This window comes from Phacochoerus africanus, chromosome 2, assembly GCF_016906955.1.
Source record: "Phacochoerus africanus isolate WHEZ1 chromosome 2, ROS_Pafr_v1, whole genome shotgun sequence".
Lineage (NCBI taxonomy): Eukaryota > Metazoa > Chordata > Mammalia > Artiodactyla > Suidae > Phacochoerus > Phacochoerus africanus.
The window spans coordinates 230,187,280-230,207,982 of record NC_062545.1 but is presented as its reverse complement, the minus strand read 5'-3'; positions in this window follow the sequence as shown (position 1 = coordinate 230,207,982).

The following is a 20,703-nucleotide window of genomic DNA, read 5'->3' as shown; positions in this document are numbered from 1 at the left end:
ATTTAAAAGTAATAAACAGATTGATCACATTCTCAGTCCTTACAAATATAAAATATTACTAACTTTAAACATTCTTTATAGACTCAACCAATCAACTCTCATTACATAAAAATTTCTAACTAGCTTGTACTGAGTGATGATTAGGGGGATTTTTTTGGTTTGTTTTTGTTTGTTTTTTGGTCACATGCTACCAAAAAACATTGTCTGAGTTCAAATTACAGTTCATCCATTTAATAGCTATGTCTTGTCTTTTTCTTTTTTTTTCTTTTTTCTTTTTTTCTGTCTTTTGTCCTTTTAGGCCTGCACCTGTGGCATATGGAGGTTCCTAGGCTGGGTTCTAATCAGAGCTACAGCTGCCGGCCTACGCCAGAGCCACAGCAATGCCAAATCTGAGCTACATCTGCGACCTACACCACAGCTCACGGCAATGCCAGATCCTTAACACCTGAGCAAGGTCAGGATCAAACCCACAACCTCATGGTTCCTAGTCAGATTCGTTTCCACTGCACCACGACAGGAACTCCAGCCATATGTCTTTGATCAAACCATTCAAAGGCTTTATGTCATCTTTGTAAGATGGGACTGTTGATATACTTAGCGTGGGTGTAGTAGAGAGTAAGGATAAAGTTCAAAATCCCTACTGTGGCCCCTGACACATTCCCTGATTTAGCTGTGAGCACCTCTCCACCCTCATTTCCCTTCACTCAACTCATGGCTGTTCAGCCACTGGGGCCTCCTCTCCTCAAGTTTACTGGGACCCTTCCTGCTTCACAGTGGGCACACATACTGCTCCAGATGTTTAGAGCAAAATTCTGCTACCCTTCCCTCCAAGAAGTCTGCTAACTCCTCTTCCTTCAGATCACCCCTAAAATGCTACTTCTCAAAGGATTTCTCTCCTCCTTGCCCCACCCCCATAGGTGCTCTCCAAGTGCCCCAACCTTTCCTTCAAAGCACTAATCACAATTATAATTGTACCGCCACTTGTAAAATCACTCATTTAATGGCTGTCTCTCCAGCTAGACTGCAGACTCCTTGAAGGCAAGATCTAACCCCTGTGACTTAATTACAAACACACCCCTGCTAAGTATCTAGCATAGTGTCTGACACATAATGAACACAATAAATGTTGGGTACTTTCTATAAATTACTGTATCAGGAATGAGTTCACAAGCAAGCAGTGTATTACTTGGACTAACAGCAGCTTATCAGGGTTTATTCTTTCTACATAACAATGTCCAAAGGCACATGGTCCATGGTTTTGGCCTAGAGTTGTCAGATTTAGGGGAAAACAAAAATAAAAAGCACATGGTTAAACTTTAATTTCAGGGCCACCCTTCATGGCTCAGCAGTTAACAAACCCAACTAGGATCCTTGAGAATGAGGGTTCAAGTATCCAGAGCTGCATGAGCTGTGGTGTAGGTCGCTGATGCAGCTTGGATCCCTAGTTGCTGTGGCTATGGTATAGGCCAGCAGCTGTAGTTCCAATTTGACGCCTAGCCTGGGAACTTCCATTTGCCACAGGTGCAGCCCTAAAAAGGAAAAAAAAAAAAAAATCTTGAATTTCAGATAAACTGTAAACTTTGTTTTAGTCCAAGTTCCAGATATTATATATTGAAGACTGCTGTTTTTCTGAAATTCAGCAACTCAAAAGTGTCACAAAAAAGCCAGTCTTTCATCCTTGGCTTCTGGAGCTGTCATTTTGAGATCATGGGAAGGCAGCAGAAGCTGGGAGCAGAGTATCAACTATCAAGGCAGGAAGATGGGTATAGGAGGCACAGACAACCACAGGCCTCCACGATCACCCAACAGTGACCCCAGCAGCCAGAACCAGCTCCCATGGCCATTTTTCACTGCAAGAGTGGCCAGGAAGAGGATGTTAAGATAGATTTCAGTTGATTGTGATTCATTGCCTGGGGATGTATCCATGCAGGGGGAGCTTCTTCTATTAAGGAAGGAGAAGGAAATAGGTAAGGAACTGTAAGTATCTACCACAAACTTTTTTCTGCTCATTCTCCCTGGCTATGATTTTACCAAGCCTAGGTGGATGTAATTTGTGTTATCGAAACAGTAGGGTTTTTTTGTTGTTGTTGTTTTGGTTTTTTTGTTTGTTTGTTTGTTTGTTTGTTTTTGCCTTTTCTAGGGCTGCTCCTGCGGCATATGGAGGTTCCCAGGCTAGGGGTCTAATCTGAGCTGTGGCTGTCGGCTTACACCAGAGCCACAGCAACGTGGGATGTGAGTTTCATCTGCCACCTACACCACAGCTTAAAGCATCGCTGGATCCTTAACCCACTGAGCAAGGCCAGGGATTGAACCTGCAACCTCATGGTTCCTAGTCGGATTCGTTAACCACTGAGCCAGGACGGGAATCCCAAAACAGTAGCATTTTTAAGAATAAAGGTCAAGATATTACTTTTCAAACTTCATTTCCAAGAATTTCTAAAATACCCTCTTTTCCCCCTTAAGAGAATAATCGATGTTGATTGAGAAGCATCACACTTGACTTTTCTCCCCTATTTCAGCCTGTGAAAATAGGTCAGGGAACGACTATCTTGGGAAAAAAGCAAAAACTTTAATAGACTTTAGAAATGGAAATATTGAAAACATTTTGGGAAAAAGTAAAGATTTTTGCCTACAACTGTCAGTGAGAAATAAATCAGCAGTTTGAAATAAAGGATACCAGTGCTCCATTTCTTATCAAAGCAGTTAATGAAATACTTTATCTATTTAGAAAGGCATGTGCTCTTTCTGGGAAAGGAGCAAATCTGCTGAAGTCTTCACTTTTTATTCATAAATAACTTCAATCCCTTTAGGATGAATTTGCCCTAGGCAGGTTTCATTGTGCTTAATGTTCAACTCAGAGGAGGGACTTTAAGAGGGCTTCACACACAGACTGTTGTGAGATTCAAGCACAAGTTACCTTTTAAGGATATGCTTGAGGTATGTTGGAGCAGTATCAGCTGGTCTAATGCTCTGCATTGCAGGGTAGATATTAAAACCAGAGCTGGTGACTGCCCAACCCATGCAGCTAGTTACTGGCAGGACCAGAGCCAGGCCACGATCCCTATACCACACAAACATGCACACATACATTTTTCATTTGAAAGCAAAAGTGGCAGAAAAATCACTTGCTGGAGTACATCATCTTGCCATCTTTCCTTTGAAGGGATCAAACCAAGGAGCCTGGAAAGGCAAGGGCTGTGTCAGGGGGAAATGAAGCTTTCTGTTTGGAGCTAGTGGAGCCTTATCCAGGAGGCAAGCCAACTCATAAGGTTATCCAGGGGGCAAGGAGCAGTGGTGAACTAATGTGAGCTATGTACCACTATCTGCTGGGCTGACCTTGGGTTTGTGGCTCTAGCTGTTCTTTCAATAACTGCATCTGTGGTGGAAACGTGGGGAAAAGCAAGGACAGGGTAGAATGGACATTACCATCCCCTTCTGTGCACACACAGAGATAGAAATTGCAATAGCAGCTCTGGGGCCCTCATCAAGGTAGCATGACCTGCAGATAAGAGAACAATCGAAAATAGAATTTCTTACCAAAGTGAGCGTCTTTGATGCATCATGCCCATAAGTCAAGAAACACATGATCCATGTAAAAGTAGAGATAAAAGAGCATGTTCCTGCTAGCTTCCAGATCTCAGAAAAGTTAGGTTGCCCTCTTAGAGATTAAAAATTGAAACTAAAGTTCATACAAATAAATCCTTATGGACTCTTCCCTTCAAGCCTACACAGCAAGTTCCTGGAACTTATTATTTTCAAACCTTAGCATGCACTAGAATCCTTAGAGGGTTTATTAAAACAGAGATTGCTGGTCCTCAACCCAAGATTCTCATTCAACAAGCTTGGACTAGGGTGCTAGAATCTGCATTTCTAACCAGTTCCCAGGGGATCTTGATATTGCTGATCCAGGGACCATTCAGAATTGCTGTTCTAGAGAGGACAAATAGCAGCTCAGGGCCCAGGGCCCACAACAGCTCTTTTTCAGACACTACCAGCCTAAAATTATCAGTATTACCAGCACCTAAAAATGTTACAGAATAACTCTTGTGCCAGGATATTGATTTTATTCACTCTTAGCTCCAAATTCTCCCTTTTCTGCTTTTTCTGTGAAAATGAATCTGGGCCCTCCAAATATCTTCCATTGCCAGGTGAAACAATGTTAAGCTTTGTTGATAGAGAATGCTGGAAACTCATTGCAGGAGAAAGAATTTTGCTTTCAGGCTCCTTTTTATTTTATTTTATTTATATATATATTTTATATTTTATTTTATTTATATATATTTATATATATATTTTATATATTTTATATTTTATTTTATTTATATATATTTATATATATATATTTTATATTTTATTTTATTTATATATATATATTTATATATATATATATATATATATATATATATATATATATATATATATATATATTTTTTTATGGAGGTTCCCAGGCTAGGGGTCCAATTGGAGCTGTAGCGTCTGGCCTATGCCACAACCACAGCAACACCAGATCTGGGCCACATCTATGACCTACACCACAATTCATGGCAATGCCAGATCCTTAACCCACTGAGCAAAGCCAGGGATCGAACTTGTGTCCTCATGGATCCCAGTCAGATTCGTTTCCACTGAGCCACGATGTGAACTCCAGCTTTCAGTTTCCTTTGTCTTGGCAACTGCATCAGAGCACCTTTAATGACCTATCACCTGGGAACAGCTTTTGCATGGCACCCTAGGGTGTGGATTTCCCCAAAATTCTGGGGGTTAGATTTCTAGCAAGTTTTGCCAACATTGTTCCATAGCTACTTCCTGACACTCAGTGAACCATGGCAATGCCTTCTCCAGCAAGGTCTGGCTCTCATCACTAAGGAAGGAATGAGGGGAAATAAAACTTCATCCTTTAGCCTTCCTTCTCCACCCTAGGGGATGTTCCTCACATCTGTATTCTTTAGAGTTCTTTTTACTTCTTAGCAACCAATCCCTTGATTGTTTTTATTTTAAAAAATAATTATAGTTACTTATTATTTGCTTGCATGTATTTGTTATATATTTATATTATACATTTTTATTTTACATATATTTATACAAATAAATCTATATTTATAGTTATAGTTATTTAGTATATTTTTATTTGCCAAGTTTCTTTAAGTATGATTATGAAATTGTAAAAAATAATTATATTTATTTTATGTAAAGAATTTGTAAAATTCTTTATAGCAAACTTGTCTTGTTCATATCAGTCTGGTTTTTCTCTCCCTACTGGAACCATATGGATACAACCATAGAATATACTATTCGCCTGATTTATAGAAGATGAATTTGGGCAGTTGTGTGGCTGTTCTTTTTTTTTTTAACCTTTGCCATCTCATGTCTGAGATATCATGCCCATAAAAACATACTGTGGGGATGTAATGTACAGCATACAAAATATAGTCAAATATTTTAATTACTTTGTATGGTGACAGAAGGTAACTAGGTTTATTTTGATGATCATTTTGTATTGTATCTAAGTATCAAATCACTATATTTTACACCTGAATCTAATATAATATTGTATGTAAATTATACTTTAATTTTAAAATGTCCAAAAAATTTTTTGGCCAATAAAAGGGCCACAGCCTGCAATTCTATGATCTTTACCTTACCATCCTCTTCTATAGCAGATTTTTTTGTCTTTTTATGATTATTATTTTTTTCCATTATAGCTGGTTTACAGTGTTCTGTCAATTTCTACTGTACAGCAAGATGACCCAGTCACACATACACATATGCATTCTTTTTTCTCATATTATCATGCTCCATCATAAGTGACTAGATATAGTTCCCAGTGCTATACAGCAGGATCTCATTGCTTATCCACTCCAAAGGCAATAGTTTGCATCTATTAACCCCAAATTCCCAGTCCACTCCACTCCCTCCCCCTCTGCCTTGGCAACCACAAGTCTATTCTCCAACTCTATAAATTTCTTTTCTATGGAAAGGTTCATTTGTGCTGTATATTACATTCCACATATGTAATATCATATGGTATTTGTCTTTCTCTTTATGACTTATTTCACCTAATATGAGAGTCTCTAGTTCCATCCATGTTGCTGCAAATGGCATCATTTTGCTCTTTTTCAGAGCTCAGTGGTATTCCATTGTGTATATATACCATATCTCCTTAATCCATTTATCTGTCGATGGACATTTAGGTTGTTTCCATGTCTTGGCTATTGTGAATAGTGCTGCAATGAACATATGGGTGCATGTGTCTTTTTCAATGAAAGTTTTTTGTCCAGATACACACCCCAGAACGGGATTGCTGGGTCATATGGTAGTTCTATATATAGTTTTCTAAGGTACCTCCATACTGTTTTCCATAGTGGCTGTACCAATTTACATTCCCACAAACAATGTGGGAGGGTTCCCTTTTCTCCACCCCCCTCCAGCATTTGTTATTTGTGGACTTATTAATGATGGCAATGCTGACTGGTGTGAGGTGTTACCTCATAATAGTTTTGATTTACATTTCTCTAATAATCAGTGATGTTGAGCATTTTTTCATGTGCTTGTTGACCATCTACAGCATATTTTAAATGGATTTCCAAAGGCTCAATTTCACAATAAAGTTTTTCATGCAGGAGGAGAGGCTCAGGCCTTTGAATGAGGCTTTCAGGAAAATTTTTAAACATGACTTGTCTTTTTTTTTTTTTTTTTTTAACAGATCTTCTGTAAGCCTGAAGGTTACATTGGGGGACTTTCTTAAAACTTCCAAGTGAACAAATGAAACAATCTAACAGGAAAATAATTTCCAACAGCAACGATGCTTCTGTAAAAGTATGGTATTTATTTTACTGTGTGGGTGTTTGGACTTCTATATAATGGCCTGTAAATTTACAGTAATAACTGTCCTTTATTGAGCACTACTACCATATTTGAGGTATGGTGTCAAATATTGTTAAGAAAATTTTCCAAAACAGAACTAGGCAAAAAGGTTACTGTATGTCCTTTCAGACTTATCTAAGCACTTTCTAGCCAACCCACCGAACCATCCAAGGGTTAGCCAATTCTCTAGGAGTGTGTATCTTTGCTTGACTTGCTATTTTCTCCTGATTAGGATATTTTAAAATTCATAAGAGTGGGTGTTAATGTGTGAAAATTGATAGTCAAGGTTTCTCAACCTCAGCCCTATTGGCATTTACGGCTGGGTAATTCTTTGCTATGAGAGGCTGTCCTGTGCATTGAAGGGTGTTTAGGACCCTCCCTGTTCTCTACCCACTAGCTGCTAGTAGCACTTCCCTCCCCCACCCCATTATAACAACCAAAAATAGCTTCAGATATTACCAAATGTCCTCTGGATGGAGAAGTCACCCCCACTTGAGAACAACTGATGATAGCGATGAAAATTAAATCTGTTCACTGGGAATGCAAGTTATTTCTAAAGAGGACAACCTGAAAAGTTACAGTTTAATTGCCCTATACATTAATCTAATTTGTATCTAAATCAGCCATCTTATTCAAGCCTTTCTCCATCAGCCACCATAAATACTTGGCTCTCCCCAGTTTTCTTTAAAACCAGCCTTACCATCTTGCCAATTCTCATTAACATGTGAAATGATTCTTTGACACATGTTCACTTTATATTTGTGTGGGAGTCGTGGTTTTTAACTTTTTGGAAAGTATGTTTTGACAGTACTTTACATTCATTACTTTATTTAATCCTTATAACAACTATATAAATCTGAGGCTTTGAAAGCTAAGGTAACTACCCAGTCACATTGCTAACATTTGTTGGAACCCAAGTCATCATGACTCCAAAGAGTGAGCTCTTAGCCACCATGCTACTCTGTGTTATGAAGCTAGTCCTGAAACTCTGTGACCTGGCCTGCTGTTGTCACTGTACTTAGCTTGCAAATACAACTCTACAGCTTTTGGCCACCCAATTTATATACTATGTAAGGGCTTTATAGCTCAAAATCCAAGAACCAGTCAGAGTAGCCTTCTAACTTTGGACCACTCTGTGATTCATTATCATAATATCACAGAAATCAACATACTAGGAGGCTGACAGAGGAGTACCTGGAATCTGTAGGATGCTCAACTCAAGACTCCATATTCAACAGGATAGAGAGAGTTCCTGTTCTATTCCTTTCTTTCCCTCTCTCTCTCTTTCCTCCTCTCCCACCCTATCTCTCTCTCTCTGCCTCCTCTCCCTCTCCCTGTTTGTAAAAGGCAGACCCAGCAGGAACTCTTGGAACTTGGTTAGCCTAGTGTTCATTTTTTGTCTCTTCCTATTTTAAAAATTGAGGAATGTGGTAGAATAGGTAGAAAGGCTCAGGGATTGATGACATCACACCTCAAGGGGTTTTTTGTTTGTTTGTTTGCTTGCTTGCTTGCTTGCTTTTTAGGGCTGCACCTGTGGCATATGGAAGTTTCCAGGCTAGAGGTCGAATTGGAGCTGCAGCTGCTGGCCTACACCACAGCCACAGCAATGCTAGATCCGAGCTGTGTCTTCAACCTACACCACAACTCCTGGCAATGCCAGGTCCTTAACCCACAGAGAGAGGCCAGGGACTGAACCTGCATCCTCATGGAAACTAGTCAGATTCATTTCCACTGTGCCACAACAGGAACTCCCAAGCTATTTTTTTAGGTCTATGCTGATCTTCACGTCTTCTCTGTCTTGTCCTATGATACTAATTACAGTGGGCAACATATAAATGCTTATTGGACTCCCTGATTAAACCATCAGTTGCCTGAGTCTTAAGGTTTCAGGAGGTAACAGCTTTCTGAAAAATACATGCAATAATAAAAATAGCTGTCACTTGCAGAGTGCTTACCAGATACTAGGCATCATTCTAAACACCCTGCATATATTATTTTAATACTCATTCCATCCTACTAGAAGATACTGTATTTTTCAGATGAAGAAACTGAGGCACAAAGAGGCAAAATAACTTGCCCAAACCCATACAAGTAGTGGCAGAGCCAAAACCAGATTTTAATTCCAATTTCATGCTCTTAACCACTATACTCTACCATAATAACATGAATGCTTGACTATCCAATTGGTGGGACTGGAATAGGAGGAGCAGTTAAGGGCTAAGACTTCACTGACTATATGACTGGCTGAGTCCTATAATCCAGGATATGCAGGATATGTAAGATGAGAGAAACTCCAGCCCTCTATTTTGATGTGGTCTTCACTGAAGCACAAGTTGTACAGAGCTCAGAAAAGGAGCTCCCTCTTATGACTACCCTGACACTAGATTGAGGACTTACTGCCTAGCTAGCCTATAGCTGCTAAAAATATCAGATTTATTTGGTGGAAGACCCGATATCTACAATGGATAATCTCAGGTATTTTATTATGTATTTCTTTTAATAAACCACAAACAACATGGAGATGTAGTATTTACTTCTTGCCATTGGAAACCTTGATTCAATTCACATTTAAGCATATTTGTAAGTTATAAAAGCACTTAGAAGTTTGAGGCCATTAGTAATAGAGATGATGTTTACCTCTTGAAAATCATTTATTTCACTCAAATACATGCAGGAACACAAAGTGCATCTTATCTCTCATGCCACCAATCCTTCTACATCCATGAAAGTGAGATAAACCTTAAGAAATATTCCACCACTTGATGACAAAGGAAAATGAAATGCCAAGATGTTATCTGAGGCCACTCAAATTGTCTGCTTCAAGATAGATTTTTTTTTAAATAAAATAATCAAACAAATTTAGATATTCCTAGAGAACTGTATTTATTTATGCATAAATTGTGAACAAAATATCTTTTCTAACCCAGTATATTGTCCTCTGCCTTTTTTGTTGTTGTTGTTGTTCCAACGTTCTTAAGGTACTTATAAGTGTGGGCCTGCAATTATTGGGTCCTTTTCTCTTCTGGAGAGTCTCATACTACCATAAGATGAAGGTTAAGTCAAGGACATAGCATGTAGAGAAAATGGGAGCAGTGGTTGGTCATGCTGAAAAGGGAAGCAGCCAAATGGAAAGCTGTGAGTAGGAAAACCTAGGTTCTCCTTCTGGCTTAGATGCTTGGCCATGAGCATATCATTTAACTTCTCTGAGTCTAAGAAGGCTAAGCCTCCCTCGAAATTGAAATTACTAATATAAACTTTATGGCATCTGGTTAAAAAGGTTATGAATATAAAACACCTAGTCAAATGCTTGGCACCTGGTGGGTGTTCATTATTATTAGCTCTATCTTTTAATCCGAACCCTCCTGACTCCATCCTACAGCTTTAAGATTGTTCTTAAGATCAAATAAGATGTTATGAAATCATCTGAGAAACTCTAAAGGGATCTGCAAATGTTAAAGGCTTATTAAGACAGATATAAGTCTATCACCACAGAGGTGAATCACACATAAGCCTTAAGGTTTTAAAAATTATTATTCTTATTATTCTTTTCCCTTCAAGCCTTCTCTTGATATTCCTTTTAATCATTTTCACTCTATAAATTGAATGATTATGTTGAAATATATGGTATATTTGCTCTAGGACCTAAAATTCTGTATCAGGATGGTCCTCAGCCTTTGCAACAACAGATCATCCCACCTCTGAATACCACACCCCTCCTCCTACTCAAAGACACCTTAATCCCAGCCATAAAGTGATATTGGGCTTCTTCAGCCTAGAATTGCTTGATCTGGGAAAAACAAGCCAGCATACTGTGAACAGACTCAAGTAGCCCTGTGAATAAACCTGTGTGATAGGAGGGCTACCTTGGAACTGGGTCCTCCAATCTGTCAAGGCTTTAGATGACTAAAGCTGTGTTGACACCTTGATTTCAACTTCATCAGAGACCCTGAGGCAGAAGCACCAGCTAAGCAACCTTTCCACTTGTGATCCACAGAAACTGTACAAGGTAACTGTGTTTTAAGATGCTCAGTTTTGAGTTGGTTAATTTGTTATGGAGCATTAGATAATAATTCACAACTCATTGTACATTGTTGGCTGAGGCTGATTTGAGTTGCATTTCTATCACTTTCAATCAAAGAAATTCTGAACAAAACACCTTCTGTACCAGAATCACTTGGAATAGGTTTTGGGCATATGAAGTTTTTTGAAGTTCTACAGATAAACATTATGGACAACCCAGTTAAAAACCTCTGTTTTATTGGGAAGAATAAATATTTAACATGCAATTATAACCCACTGGCTTCAAGTCAGCTAAACTGCCTTCCTCCTTCTATGAGGCATTGTGAGGGTTAGGACCTACTTTTGGATCCATGGAAGCTCAGGTAGATTTCTCCAACATTAGGAGAATCTGAGGAGTTTTTTCTTCTCTCTTTTCTATCACTAATGTAGAAATGAGGAAGATAATCTTCACCACTTTCCTCTTTTCCATCTTGGCTTCATGGTTCCAGAGCCAATTTATATGAAATACTCCTGGCCATGGAACAATTTTCAATGGCTCCCATCACATTCTGTTGCCGACCGTGCACCTGACTCAGCCATACCAACTCTTAAAATGCAATATTCCACAAATATTTGTTAAGTACATATGAAAGTTCCCTCATACCCAGAGAAAATGAGGGCCATGATGAGACACTGACACTTCTCTCTCACTCGTAGATACAGACCAAAGATGCTGAATTTCCCAAACTGGGACTTGAAAACAAGAATAAATAAATGGCTGAGATCTCTTTTTCCCTTTCTTTCTGTATCTTTTTGTCACAAACATGAAGACAACCTCTTATAAGAGCCACATACCTGCAAATTATTTTTTTTAATCTTATTAGGGAATCAGAATGACAAAGACCTTGGCCATCAACTGATAATGGAGTAAACCACCTACCTGATATCTTAATATCCTGCTAATCATGCTCAGCTCCTCTCTCTCCTCAGTACATTCATGGAAACCACACACTACATCTTATTGTTTTACTTCAGAAATGTCACCTTCTGATATTCATCCCCATCCCTACAGTCACAGCCTTTGTTCAAACTACCTTCACATCCTGCCCAGGCTATTACAACAGCCCCTTGACTAGTGCCTTGACAGCAACCTTCCTTCATGCCTGTTCACTTTGCACTAAGCTGCCAGAATTATTTTTCCAAATTATAAATTGTATCATGCCACTCCCTTGATGTAAAACATGCTATTGACATCATCTACCTTTCAGTATGCTACACCAGTCAGGGCCTATCACTTCTGTGGTACAATTGCTAAAACTGCAGAGCCTTGGCCTAAACATGAGATAAGCCCAATTGAGGGCCGTTTTGTAAAATGAGCAGTATTTTTCTCGAGTGTCAAGATCATGACAGTAAAAGAAAGACAGAGGAGCTGTGACAGACCAGAGAAGACCAAGGAGACATGATGAGTAAATGCACTGCCACATCCTGGAATGGATTCTGGATCAGTGGAAGGACATTAGTGGAAAAACCGATGAAATACAAATAAATTTTGTAGTTAAGGCTACTGTACCAACTTCATAGTTTTGATCATCGTACTTGAGTTAAGCAAGATGTTAATGTGAGAAGCAGCTGGGTGAAGAGAATGTGAAAAATCTCTTTACCACTCTTGTAACTCTCTGTACAAAGTAAAAAAGGATTTCAAATGGTAGATGGAAAAGAGACCAGAAAAAAAAAGAAAATCATGAGCTATCACAACAAATTCCAATCAATTACATAAGTGTAGCAGAGAGGGTGAGAGGGATAGATGGAAGAAGAAAAGAAAGACATAGACAGAAAATGAATGTGTTGGCAGGTACCATGGGATGAAATGTGAACTTACAGGATCTCTCACTAGTGCTTCACATATTCATATAGAATGAACATCCCACAGTATTAAATGTGGTTCACCCTTTAGAAAATACAAGCCCTAAATGTAAGCCAGTAACTGCATCTGGTGCTCAGCTGAAGAAACAGTGATTTGTTCCAGTACAGAGGAAAAACTGAATGTGCTGATTTATTGAATGTGGCAGAGAATGTCTCCCAATTTCCATCTGGCCCTATTTATTTAGCAATAAAAATCCTGCTTTCCATACTGGAGCATTGTCACCCAGCTAAAAGAAATTTAAGAGATTACTTATTTGGGAAAGAGTATAATGTGGGCTTGGTGTCATTCACATAGAACAAAATCAGATATAGCTGTATGACTTCAAGTGAGTCGTTATCCATGTTGGAGCTTAGTCATGTTGTCTATAAAATGGAGATAATGATAAACTTATTTTATATATTTGTTGTGAAGACTGGAGTTCCTGTTGTGGCTCAGCAGATTAAGAACCCGACGGAGTGTCCATGAAGATGTGGCTTCAATCCCTGGCCTTGATCAGTGGGTTAAGGATACAGCATTGCTGCAAGCTGCAGTTTAGGTCAAAGATGTAGCTCAGATCTAGTGTTGCTGTGTCTGTGGTGTAGGTCAGCAGCTGCAGCTCCAATTTGACCCTTGGCATGGGAACTTCCACATGCAAGTGCAGCCATGAAAATAAATAAATTTGCTGTGAAGATTAAATTTTTAATCCATACAAATGCTTTACATTTAGCATAGTAATCTGACACATGATATGTGTTCATTAAATATTAGTTATTATTTAAATTTGTTTTTATTTGTTATTTGGAGAAAATGTCTAAAATTTGTAGCAGTGGAAGGTTAGTGGCAAGACATTCAAGTAGAACTCCAGTTGCATGCTCCATTAATCCAGAAGTCAATAGTTTTTATTTTATTTATTTTTTTGGCTGTGCCTGCAGCATGTGGAAGTTCCCAGGCCAGGGATCAAACCTGTGCCACAGCAGTAACCTAATCCACTGCAGTGACAACACCAGAACTATAACCTGCTGTCCCATGAGGGAACTCAGTCAATAGTTTTTAAGTTATAAACTGGTGCTTAGGTTTCTTTTTCCATTCTAGACTTTACTTCTGTGGGAATTCTCACAATCTCTAATTCTCTCCATCAAATCATTGAATCTCTTCAGCTTCCTAAAATGAAGAATCCATCCACTGATCTAGTGATCAGAGAAGGTAAGCTAGAAGGGAAGATGACCCTCTTTGCCTCTCTTTGCTAATGTGAGTCCCATCCTCCATCAAGAGATAGATTCACCTCATGTACTTTTCTTCTTTCCTTTCCCTTTCTCTTCCATCTGCCTATAAATAATTTTTACCCTCGATCAAATAGTCCTAATTACTAAGATATATAAATATGCTTTAATGTTTAAGCAGATGAAATTTATGAGAATTTCAGAATTCTTATTTATAGGTACACGTATACATCTTCTTTATCCATTCATCCTTTGAAGGTCAATTAGGTTGTTTCCATGTCTTGGCTATTGTGACTAATGCTGCAGTGAACATGGGAGTGCAGATCTCTCTCAGATATTGTTTTCATTTCCTTTGGGGCAGTTGCAGGGGGCGGGGAGTGCAATATTTCAGCTGTATTACGATACTGTTAAAAGTTGCCTTAAAAAAAAAAAAAAAGAGGAGTTCCCATTGTGGCGCAGTGGTTAACAAATCCGACTAGGAACCATGAGGTTGCGGGTTCGATCCCTGCCCTTGCTCAGTGGGTTAATGATCCGGCGTTGCCGTGAGCTGTGGTGTAGGTTGCAGACGCGGCTCGGATCCCGCGTTGCTGTGGCTCTGGCGTAGGCCGGTGGCTACAGCTCCGATTGGACCCCTAGCCTGGGAACCTCCATATGCCGCGGGAGCGGCCCAAGAAATAGGAACAACAACAACAACAACAACAACAACAAAAAAGACAAAAGACAAAAAAAAAAAAAGAATATCTACATTCTAAAAATGTGTGTTTTCAATCTGAGGGCGGAAAAATAAGTACTCAATTGCTAACCAGCAGTGCTGAATTATATAAACTAAATGTGAACTAGGGTATCAGCAAGAAAATATCTGATGAGAAAATTTTGTGATTATACAAAAACATCATGCGACAAATTATGACCATTGGACTTCTTATGCTTATTTTACCATTTAATACTTTCACATGGAATCACATATGATGGTGGAGATGGGTACTTTAATCTTTCTGTACTTAGGCTTTCTAGCAGTCTTTATCCAGGCTACTGAACCAAACCATAGGATAAGAGAGAAGGATCGGGCCAAGGGCATTTGGAGAAGGAGAAACCCACTGTCCTTATAAATTTCTATTAGTAATATCTTTGTAATTCTAGCTGCAACATTTGTCATCTCTTTTGATTCTTGTCTTTATTCATCCCCTGCATTTAATTTAGTCTTTTCTTCCTTGGAAAATAATATCTAGATTTACCTTAATCTCTTCCCTTCATTATAACTGTCTAGCATATATCTTTATCATGCATGCCATTTCAGGACAATCTCTTTATCTGGTCTTCCTAACAACAGTTTAGCCATTGGCTCTTGTCTGATTAATTGTTCCGCACTTTTTTTTTTTGTCTTTTTGTCTTTTGTCTTTTGTTGTTGTTGTTGTTGCTATTTCTTGGGCTGCTCCCGCGGCATATGGAGGTTCCCAGGCTAGGGGTCCAATCGGAGCTGTAGCCACCGGCCTACGCCAGAGCCACAGCAACGCTGGATCCGAGCCGCGTCTGCAACCTACACCACAGCTCACGGCAACGCCGGATCATTAACCCACTGAGCAAGGGCAGGGACCAAACCCGCAACCTCATGGTTCCTAGTTGGATTCGCTAACTACTGCGCCACGACGGGAACTCCTGTTCTGCACTTTTATGATATCGCTCTACTGCTTCAGAATCCAAAATGAATCTCCACTGCCTAGTGACTCATTGAATCTCTTCTGTTTGATTTGGAAAAGTTCTAATAACTTTATACCACATGAATTATTAAAATTTGTTTTATACCATGACACTTTGGTCACAGCAGTCACTTCAATAAGGAGCACATGAACCAACTGGTCCAGTGCAGGTCTTGCCTGGACCTCCAGTCAGAACTTTTAGCAAAACGCAGTGTTTGACAAAGCCAAGAAACAGCAAATGATAGGTTCCCGATGATATATTTGAGCTTCTAGATCTATCTATGCCTGATCTCTTTGGTAATAAGAAACAATTAAACCCTCCCCCCCTTTTTTTTCCATTTTGACTTAAGCCAGTTTGAGTTAGGTTGCAAAGAGTATTCCCACTCTTTGCCTCTTCAAGTTGGAAATGTATCCTTTAAAGATCTAGCTGATTGTCTCTGCTCTAGCCAATTCTCCCTTGCTCTGCTTTTGTGTTCTATTTAGGCCCCCAGGAAGTTGGATGATGCTCACCTGCACTGGTGAGGTCAGTCTCCTTTATTCAGTCTGCTTATTCAAATGCTAATGTTATCCAGAGACAATTTCACAGACACATTCACAAATAATATTTTTACATGCTATCTAGGCATTTCCTTGACCCATCAAGTTGACACATAAAAACAACCATCGCAGGAATGCAATGTCAGGCAATACTAAGTACTCTGAAGAAAACCAAAAATCATTAAGGAGTTGGAGAGTACATGGAAAAAAAAGATGCCTTCTAATAAAAAATAAATTGTGATATGTCCATTCAAGGAATACCTCATAGTATGGAAATAAAGAGACTATAGCTTTACACAACATGGATAAAACCTTAAAACATAATATTGAATAAAAGAAGCAAGTCATAATGTCATGATAAAACAATGGATCAAATCCAAAGTATGGGATAGTCTATAGGTCAAATGATCTAGCTTTCTCAAAAAAATAAACAAAACAAAACAAAAAACCCCAAAACAATGGCTTGATAAAAAGAAAGGAAAGAGGGGAAGTAGGGACCTTTGAGGAATACAAGAGATATAGTAGGCATAATGTTCTTAACTAGGGAGTTCCCTTTGTGGCTCAGTGGAAACAGATCCAACCAGTACCCATGAGGATGGGGGTTCAATCCCTGGCCCCGCTCAGTGGGTTAATGATCTGGTGTTGCTGTGAGCTATGGTGTAGGTCGCAGACACGGCTCGGATCTGGCACTGCTGTGGCTGTGCTGTAGGCTGGCAGCTGTAGCTCTCATTGGACCCCTAGCCTGGGAACTTTCATATGCCAAGGGTGCAGCACCCCCCCAAAAGAAAAAAATTAAATTAAAATCTTATTAAAAAGATGTCCATGATAACAAATTTATTATCATTTTTATTGATAGATATAATAATGGCATGATACTTGTCCTTAAAAAATTCCTCTTAGATATGCACACTAAAGTATGTATGAGAAAAATAAAAATCTCTGGGAATTGCTTTGAAAGACCCCTGCAAAAACTTGGGAACAAATAATCAACAAGGCGAGGTTAAATAAAACAAGATTAGTAAACTGTTGATAATTTCTGAAACTGGTTGAATGGTTATAATACAAAGGACTCCTCATGATATTGTTTCTACTTTTATTTAAGTTTGAAAATTTCCTAATTCAAATGTTTTTAATGAGAAAAGTATTTAAGTATTTAGGAACTTTTTCTGGGCTTTAATGTAAAAAATGTGTCTGTAAGAATAAACAGCAATTACAAGCTTACATATTATTTTGAGGGCTTTTGGCATAACTGTAGATTCACACGCATTTTTTTTTTTTTTGTCTTTTTGCTATTTCTTGGACCGCTCCCGATGCATATGGAGGTTCCCAGGCTAGGGGTCTAATCGGAGCTGTAGTCACTGGCCTACGCCAGAGCCACAGCAACGTGGGATCCAAGCCGCGTCTGCAACCTACACCACAGCTCACAGCAACGCCGGATCATTAACCCACTGAGCAAGGGCAGGGATCGAACCCGCAACCTCATGGTTCCTAGTCGGATTCGTTAACCACTGCACCACGACGGGAACTCCTCATACGCAGTTTTAAGAAATAATTCAGACAAATCACATATACTCTTCACCCTAGTGACAATGTCTTGCATAACTGTAGTATAATATCACAATCAGGAAGGTGACATTGATATAACCAGTCGATCTTATTCAGATTTGATATGTATTCATTCATGTGTGTGTGGCATGTATGTTAATTTCTATGCAATTTTATGCACCAAAATCAACATACAAAACAATCTTCTTACACAAGTTTCCCTTGTGCTACCCTTTTATAGTCACAGATACCCCTCTTTCAACCATTACCCCCAACCTCTGGCAGCCACTAAATCTGTTCTCTACCTCTATAATTTTGTTATTTCAAGACAATATATAATCCAAAGAGGAATGTATAAAGAAGATGTGGTATATATATACCACAGAATATTACTTAGCCATAAAAAAGAATGATATAATGGCATTTTGTAGCAACATGGATGGACCTAGAAATTATCACACTAAGTGAAGTTAATCAGACAGTGCGAGACAAACACCATATTATATTACTTACATGTGAAATCTAAAAAATGGATACAAATGTACTTATTTGCAGAACAGAAACAGACTCACAGACTGAAAACCTTATGGTTACCAAAGGGGCAGGTTGTGGGGAGAGCGGGGTGGACTGGAGGTTTGGGATGGAAGTATTCTAAAATTAGGTTGGGATGATGGTTGTACAACTATAAATATAATAAAATTCATTGAATTACTTTTCTTTTTCTTTTGTTTTTTTGTTGTTGTTTGTCTTCTTAGGGCCACACCCTCAGCATATGGAGGTTCCCAGGCTAGGGATCCAATCAGAGCTGCAGCCACCGGCCTATGCCACAGCCACAGGAAGGCCAGATCTGAGCTGCATCTGTGACCTACATCACAGCTCATGGCAACACTGGATCCTTAACCCATTGAACGAGGCCAGGGATTGAACCCGTATCCTCATGGATACTAATCGGTTTTGTTGACCGCTGAGCTGCAATGGGAACTCCTCATTGAATTATTAAAAAAAAAAAAAGTATATAAATGGAATTATATAGCATGTAATCCTTTGAGATTCCCTCCTCCACATTTAGCATAATTGAGATTCCTCTCCATTATCAGGTATATACATAGTTCATTCTTTTTTTCTACTGCTTGGTAGTATCCCATGTTTGTTTAATCATTCATCTACTGAAGGACATTTGCGCTGGTTCCAATTTTTGGCTTTTACAAATAAACTTGCTATAAAGTTTCATGTATAGGATTTTGTGTGAATACATGTTTTCATTTCTCTGGGATAAACGTCCAAGTGTGTTGGACAGGTTGTATGGTATACATATATTGTTTTGTAAGAACAGTGACTATTTCTACCGTGACTGTAGCATTTTACATTCCTATGAGCAATGTATGAAGGTATGAATGTGTGAGCTTTAGCTTCTTAACTAACAGTTATTCAGAATAACTTAAGAAAGCTTGATGGTGTGTTTTGGTTATGATTCTTGGAGGTTAACTGACCTCTTGGTGAAAATATTCCAAAGCTTTCAGCCCAAGGGCCTCTATTGTTTGGGAAGATTTCTATAGGAGAAACTCATTGCAAGAAGTTAGAAGAGGAAGTCCTAAACAGAAGTTTTTGAAGAGAAGGTCAAATGTATCCTAAAGAGACCCAAAAGGAGGAGAGCAAACATCAAGTTGATATACTAGGCATTTCTCACTCTTTATTTCATTTATTTCTCCCAGCCTCCCTGTGGGAAGGGAGGTATTATATTCATTTTAGAAATGATACAATGGAGACCTCAAGCGACTTTTTAAACAGGTCACACTTACTAACCGGCAAAGTGAAAATGAGAAGTCCATGTTTCCACTAGCTTCTAGCTGCCCTTAGCTCAGTGCAAGAGAAATTGGAGGCAATCAACGTATTTCTTGGAAAGAGTGAATGAATAAATGTACTTCAGCTCTGCTATTTATATGTGTCTGGGCAAGACAATTAATTTCTCTGAATCTGTTTCTTTATTCATTAAAGAAAGATAACAATGTTTCCTTCACAGAGTTGAGGTAAGAAACAAAAAAGGGTAATAGAGAAAAACAATTAAAAATATAAAATATTAAATAAAATGTTACATAGTATGATATATGTCACCAGTTAGGACATGTATAATTTGTGTGTGCATATGAAAACAGTATTGGTAACAGTTAATATTATAAGAATTTATACATAACTTTCAAACACCAGACTCTAAGAAAGGAGGTACTGGACAGAAAATTTGGAATTACAGGCAAGGAATTGATATATTGTGTCTAGAAGGGGGATATGGGTCCTAAGAGCAGGTTAAAGAAACTTTATATTTGTAATCCTTTGTAATTTCCTTTTGAATTTTGAACCATGTATTACTGCATTACTCTTCAAAAAAACAGACTTTAAGCTTCGTAAAGTATAAAAATGTAACATTAACATAGAATAACCACAGTTATTTTTCTTTAGCCTTGCCTTTATCTCAATTTATTTAACTTATGAAAATGAAGCTACTTCTTTTTCAATATCATTATATGTTTTTAACAGCATTTGTGGCTCCTGGACAAGTTTAACTCTCCTGAATAAAACCTTTCTTCTTTTGCTCTTATTTTGAAAGACTAATTTGCTGGGGGTTTATTAAATTGAGTGGAATGAGTTATTTCCTAAGAATAACATTGAATGAAGGTAGGACAGCTGTTTTATCCGTGAGCCCAGAGAGAAATGGGGTAAAAAGTGAATGTAGGTGACGAAAAGGAAGTGGTTAAGTCCAGCATTGCTATGGGCCACCATTAGATATTAGTGTTGCACCGCATTACTGCTCCTGTGCGCAACTAGCAGATAGAGTTAGGTTCCTGCATTTCCCCGATCTGCTGCCACCACCAGTCCAGGGTGGGATTAGGACTTTCGAAGGTCCCTAAACACCAAAAAGATGATGGGGTCCTTCTCTCTTTAC